Here is a 7,617-nt window from a genome sequence, read left to right as displayed (position 1 = left end):
AATGACATAGAATAGTGCAGAAGTATGCGAATTGGGATGCACCTTTAGTCAAAGTCCCTTTATTGTTAGTTCATGCTAGTTAATGCATCAACTACTGAACTTATTGTAAAGTGTTTCCAAAAATTCTTTAGTCAATGAAAAAACCTGGAACCTGGGCCACATTTTTCTGTGATTTGTTCTTTGTGTGGTGGACTGAATGTGATTTTATGGTACTAAATTATATTTATAGAATAGTTATGATCCATTTATTACTTGTTAACCACTTTTTGAGCATAGACCTGAAAATGAAATTTCCAATTTAATCTGTGGTAAATCTTGAATCTTTGGAGCAACAGACTGAAGTTTGGTCTCTTTTTAAAGAAATTGTTGCTGAAGTGAATGAAGTTAAAGTGAAACTTTATATAACTTTGTTTATTATTATAATATAATATCTCAATAAATGAGCTTTTAGTAAGATTATTTTTTGGGGCGCAGTACCAAACGCTGAAAATCCCATGTTCACATAGCAAGAGCCAAAACCTTTACCAAGTTTTGTACCATTCTGATGAAACAACCAAATACAATTTTCAATCAAAAATAACCAAACAGCACCAGAGGGTTAACTATACTGACAGTGGTGTATAAAGTACTCGAAAACCATGAGTAAAAGTAAAGATATCTTACCAGAAAATGACTTTGGTAGAAGTCAAAGTCACTGTTTAGAATGTTACTTGAGTAAAAATTTTAAAGTATATGATATTTTTTCTACTTAAGTACGAAAAGTATTTTTTTTATATATTAAATGTATTGAAAGTAAAAGTACAAGTAAATGTAAAATACAAAAGGAGCAAAAAATATAATTAAAAATTGTTCTATACACAGTTTGAGCAGCATGCTTATGTTCAGTTTCAAATGTTGTTTCTTTGAATTAAAAAATGGATAAATGTTTATTGTAATTTTTAAATATAAAAAACACTAATATTAATTATACATTGATCGTTCATGCTAATTCATAGTGCACTATAACTAATGTAAGAGACAACTTTAAAATGTAAAAATGTAAATGTTGAAATTAACAATGAACAACTTTTATTAACCTTTTAATTTACAAATGGACTCTTATTGCAAAGTGTTACCATTTCATAACAGTCATGCTTAAAACTTACCATCTTTACACACAAAGGCATAGCATGGGTCTATTATATGTATACTTTAACACATTATTTAGGTCTATTTTAGAACACTTGATGATGATCTAATCAAAATATATGTTACAGTGCTGATAAAAATAACAAATCGAATCCATTTCTGATAAATGTTTCTGTCAGTGTATGATGAGAATACAGTTTAAATATGCAACTTCGCTGGATAATGAATGCATAACAGTGAAGAAATAGTTATAAACTAATGCAAATGAATGGTAACAATCATGGCATACAGTTGTTGTTTTTTTGTCACATTGTTTTAACCGCTTGAGGTACTAATGTTAGTGTCCTCTCAGCCTCGACAGCAAACATACTGTTCTCCACCAATGCAGCATCTAGTCAACAAACTAATTGCTTTATAATGATATGAAAACATGTGTGTATAACATACCATTTTGTTGTTCGTTTTAAATCCGATTTTGAAGTGTCCCGCTCTGTACAGCGCGAAGCCTCATGTCACGTGTCAAAACAAACTCTCCGAGGCATCAGTAATAGGGTTGTAACGGTATGAGATTTCCACGGTATGATAACTGTCTGAGTAAATATCACGGTTTCACGGTATCACGATATACGGTATTAAACAATCAATTTTTATTTATATCATCAATTAAAATGACCAATAAAGTAATTAAAATGTTTGTTTTCTCTATTCAGATTTTAGTAATCAAAAACAATCAAACACATTTAATAAATGATTATGGATTAGAACATGAACAACTTTTATTAATAATTAAAATTCAGAAATTCTGCCTTGACTAATTCTTCTGGCTTTTATTTTTTTAATACAAATATTATCAAAACGATGAAAATGAAATTAACTTTTTTATTATTATTTGGAAAAGTACATTCTATTTAACAATCATAATAAATTTCAGTCAATTTCTTCGAGTTAAAAAGCGGTCTTTTATTTTGACGGGATGTAATGAAGAGCTTTGAGTTTCAGTGTATTTGACAATGGTTTTTCTCAAATAAAATGATGAAATGCTCATTAAGCGCTATCTCAGAGCAACCTTGGATATGTTTGTGTTCATGTCCTCTGATAACGAGACGGCAAACACTGAAAAAACAATAAGAGCGTCGCGCATACTTGAGTATGTAGTACAGGAAACGGCGCAGCTCATTCACGTAGACTGACACGCAAAACAAACAGATTTATACAGCCGTCTTTTTGCGCTTTAACATTCACAGACCCCGCCTAGACCATGTCACGATTTTATTTATTGTACAGCTCTGCTTTCGTTTTATTCATCAGTCCAACAAATCGCGCGTTTTTACCTGACATCGCTGCGTTATACTGTACATTCCATTTTCATGACTGGATTCCGGGATTCCCTCTCCATCACGCATATCATACGACCTAAGTTATAAACGGAACATACCTGCATCTACACGGATGGTGTTCTCGAATATAGGTGAACATGTTCGATGCGTTTCCTCCTTTTGCAGGTAGGCCTACTTTGCGCCCACATTGTTTTTGGATATCTACACTCGAGGACAGCCCCGCGTTTGTTTTTCTATATCTAAAGTATTCCCATAATGCAAATTGTAACTTATTTTTCAACGGGGCATAGAGATTAGAGATAGCAACTTCTGTCTCTGACATTGTCTGCTGTATGTGTGGAGCAAGTTTAGAGTGTAGTGAAGTAGAAAGTTGTTGTCTATGCAAGTGAAATTCTGCGTCTTAGTTTTTTTTTTTTTTTTTACAATACCGTAAATAAGCAAATGTACACGATATGACGATATACCGTGATATATCGTCATACCGGTATATCGTTACAGCCCTAATCAGTAATAGTTTTTATTTCACCTCTAGAGGTCGCCCTCATACTGTATAATGACAGCACGGACAGCAACGGACGCAACCCGGAAAATGAAATCAACCGCGGTTGTGCGAGCACTTGTTTGCAATCTGTGTTCTTCCGACTTTATTTTGTAGTAAGTAACGAAAATGCTTTGGAAAATGTATTGGGGTAAAAGAATACATTTTATTTAGGAAATGTAGTGGAGTAAAAGTAAAAGTTGACAGAAATATAAAGACTCAAGTAAAGTACAGATTCTCCCAAAAAAATACTTAAGTACTTTAACAAAGTATTATTACTTTGTTACATTACACCACTGTATACTGATATAACACAACATTTTTGACAGGTGAAGAGAGCAGATACGACAGTAGAAGTGAGACTGGTGAAGTAAAGCACAGGGAACTCTTCGGAAAAATTACCCACTAGATCACAATCAAAAGAATTTGTTAATAGATCTGAGCTGACAGGAACTAACAAAGATTAATAAATGCTGTAACAAATGTATTGAATGAAAGTCGGTGAAGAAATCCATGTTCTTAAAGTGTTTCACAGCCGAGTCAAAATACCAGTAATTGAGATAAAGGCTTTTTAACCTTCAAAATATTACATGCTTCAGTTTGCAAACACACTAAATCTCATGTGCTGTGAGTTTCCTTCAAATGTATGTCATTATTCAGGTACTAAATATTAAAAAGTCAATAGTTCAAGTAACTTTAACTTAAGCGAGATTCTCTTCAGAAACAGACAAAAGCAAGTTCTCATATGTCTGATATTAAAATCACAGGCTGTTCAGTGAGTGCTGAACTAATTCAAACAGGCCACAGGCATGTGTTCGGACTTATGACAGACTTTGGAGTTCTTCACAACAAAGCCGAAGTTCTCTAACCCTGCTATCGCATCAAACTCCACCAGCCTCCGTCCTTTGAAATGGAAATGAATCTTTCCTGCATTGTGTTCGCTTCATCTTCCGTATGGGATCCAGGCATCACTTTGTCCCATCATGGCTGAAAGATGTTTGTGATTGATGATTTGAACTGTATCGCCTTTCATTTTCATGACCAATACGCCCCATTTCATGACCCGATTGGTGCTGTGTTGTGAATCTTCCTGGAGAAACGTATATAAATCCCACAAGCCACTACCTGATCTAATATTCAGCTCGACACACGCTCGCACAGATTCAAAAGCAGAATACAGATTCCAGCTGTGTCTTTCAGCTTGTCCTGTCAAACAGTGAAAGATTTATGAAAAGGCAAAGGGTGCAGATATCTAAGAAAGTTAACTTGCTGGAGTATTGTTGCTTCTGAACTCTTATGTGATCATATCATATCAGCAAAGATTTTGAAAAATGCTCTCGTTTTTACACAGGTTTATATTGATGATTCTGGTTGTGAAGAAGCGCTGCAAAAAATGATGTTCTTCCTCAGTGTTTACATAATGCGTGGCGCATCGCAGAGCTAGTGCAAGATGAGCATTTGTGGTTAAAAAGTATATATTTTTATTTTCTTTTTTTAAATGACAGATTGTTTCTCTAGATAAGACCCTTATTCCTCGTCTGGGATCATGTAGAGCTCTTTGAAGCTGCACTGAAACTGACTTTTCGACCTTCAACCCGTTGGTCCCTGTTGTAGTCCACTATATGGAGAAAAATCCTGGAATGTTTTCCTCAAAAAAAAACAAACTTAATTTGCTTTCGACCTGAAGAAAGAAAGACTTGAACATCTTGGATGACATGGGGGTGAGTAAATTATCAGCAAGTGAACTAATCGTTTAAAAGTGCTTTTTTTGTCCCATTTAAGTAGGTCTTTATATGTCATTTCATAATTACTGTCTTTAAAGTATATTTTAGTTTATCATAAGTGCGTGTCAGTAAATTCGGCAGTACGCTTTAACCATATTTCAATGTCATTTCTATTGAAACTATTGCGTTTTGTATTTAAATATATTAGCAATTACATATTTGTAATGACAAAGTTGCAATTTAGTACACTGAAAAGATATTAACTTTACAATTTGTGTGTTATTCGATATTAGATTTATTTAATGTGCTTTCCCTGACAGCAACATAGTGTCGGCCAACTAATCCACATGTACCAGATGTGGGCCGGATCTGGGCCACACTATTTTGCTGTTTGGGTTAATATGTTAGCCAACAACACATCACAATAGATGTACTTTAAAAGTGCTTTTTTTGTCCCATTTAAGTAGGTCTTTATATGTCATTTCATAATTACTGTCTTTAAAGTATATTTTAGTTTATCATAAGTGCATGTCAGTAAATTCGAAGGTACAATTTAACCATATTTCAATGTAATTTCTATTGAAACTTGTGTGTTTTGTATTTAAATATACAGTGGGTATGGAAAGTATTCAGACCGCCTTAAACTTTTCACTCATTGTTATATTGCGGCCATTTGCTAAAATCATTTAAGTTCATTTTTTTTCCTCATTAATGTACACACAGCACTCCATATTGACAGAAAAACACAGAATTGTTGACATTTTTGCAGATTTATTAAAAAAGAAAAACTGAAATATCACATGGTCCAAAGTATTCAGACCCTTTGCTGTGACACTCATATATTTAACTCAGGTGCTGTCCATTTCTTCTGATCATCCTTGAGATGGTTCTACACCTTCATTTGAGTCCAGCTGTGTTTGATTATACTGATTGGACTTGATTAGGAAAGCCACACACCTGTCTATGTAAGACCTTACAGCTCACAGTGCATGTCAGAGCAAATGAGAATCATGAGGTCAAAGGAACTGCCTGAAGAGCTCAGAGACAGAATTGTGGCAAGGCACAGATCTGGCCAAGGTTACAAAAAAAATTCTGCTGCACTTAAGGTTCATAAGAGCACAGTGGCCTCCATAATCCTTAAATGGAAGACATTTGGGAGGACCAGAACCCTTCCTAGAGCTGGCCGTCTGGCCAAACTGAGCTATCGGGGCAGAGGAGCCTTGGTGAGAGAGGTAAAGAAGAACCCAAAGATCACTGTGGCTGAGCTCCAGAGATGCAGTCGGGAGATGGGAGAAAGTTGTAGAAAGCCAACTCTGCAGCCCTCCACCAGTCGGGGCTTTATGGCAGAGTGGCCCGATGGAAGCCTCTCCTCAGTGCAAGACACATGAAAGCCCGCATGGAGTTTGCCAAGATGGTGAGAAATAAGATTCTCTGGTCTGATGAGACCAAGATAGAACATTTTGGCCTTAATTCTAAGCGGTATGTGTGGAGAAAACCAGGCTCTGCTCATCACCTGTCCAATACAGTCCCAACAGTGAAGCATGGTGGTGGTGGCATCATGCTGTGGGGGTGTTTTTCAGCTGCAGGGACAGGACGACTGGTTGCAATCGAGGGAAAGATGAATGCGGCCAAGTACGGGGATATCCTGGACAAAAACCTTCCCCAGAGTGCTCAGGACCTCAGACTGGGCCGAAGGTTTACCTTCCAACAAGACAATGACCTTAAGCACACAGCTAAAATAACGAAGGAGTGGCTTCACAAAAACTCCATGACTGTTCTTGAATGGCCCAGCCAGAGCCCTGACTTAAACCCAATTGAGCATCTCTGGAGTGACCTAAAAATGGCTGTCCACCAATGTTTACCATCCAACCTGACAGAACTGGAGAGGATCTGCAAGGAAGAATGGCAGAGGATCCCCAAACCCAAGTGTGAAAAACTTTTTGCATCTTTCCCAAAAAGACTCATGGCTGTATTAGATCAAAATACAAATACTTCTACTAAATACTGAGCAAAGGGTCTGAATACTTAGTACCATGTGATATTTCAGTTTTTCTTTTTTAATAAATCTGCAAAAATGTCAACAAATCTGTGTTTTTCAGTCAATATAGGGTGCTGTGTGTACATTAATGAGGAAAAAAATGAACTTAAATGCTTTTAGCAAATGGCAGCAATAAAACAAAGAGTGAAAATTGTAGGGGGTCTGAATACTTTCCGTACCCACTGTATTAGCAATTACATATTTGTAATGACACAGTTGCAATTTAGTACACTGAAAAGATATTAACTTTATAATTTGTGTGTTATTTGATATTAGATTTACTCAATGTGCTTTCCCTGACAGCAACATAATGTCGGCCAAGATCCGGCCAAGATCCGGCCCACATCTGGTCCACGTGTAATCCACATGTACCAGATGTGGGCCGGATCTGGGCCGCACTATTTTGCTGTTTGGGTTAATATGTTAACCAACAACACATCACAATATTTGTACTTTAAAAGTGTACTCAAGTGTGTTAGTCATGAAAGTGTACTCACTTTTTATTTCATTAATATTGAAATAAAAGCAAATAAATATTATATTGAAATAAATACTTCTGTCGAGTCAGAATCAACATGAATGGGAAAACTCTGGATTTTCTTAAATCGTCATGTTAGATTTAGGGTAGAAGCAGTTGTTAAAGGGGACCTATAATGCCTATGTACCAGTCTTTAGAAAATTCAGGTCTTCATGTTACTCATTTCTGAGGGGCAATAAAACACAATAATGAAGTGAATACTAAGCAGAATGTATAGGACAGTCTACAATGCAGCGACATTTCCTGCAACCAGCAGGTGTTTGGTAAAGGTTAATCTCTAATTCATGCTATAGTTCCAAAAGGCTGCATGACAA

Source organism: Chanodichthys erythropterus, chromosome 5 (genome assembly GCF_024489055.1).
Source record: "Chanodichthys erythropterus isolate Z2021 chromosome 5, ASM2448905v1, whole genome shotgun sequence".
Taxonomy (NCBI): Eukaryota; Metazoa; Chordata; class Actinopteri; order Cypriniformes; family Xenocyprididae; genus Chanodichthys; species Chanodichthys erythropterus.
Note: the sequence above shows the minus strand (reverse complement) of the source record.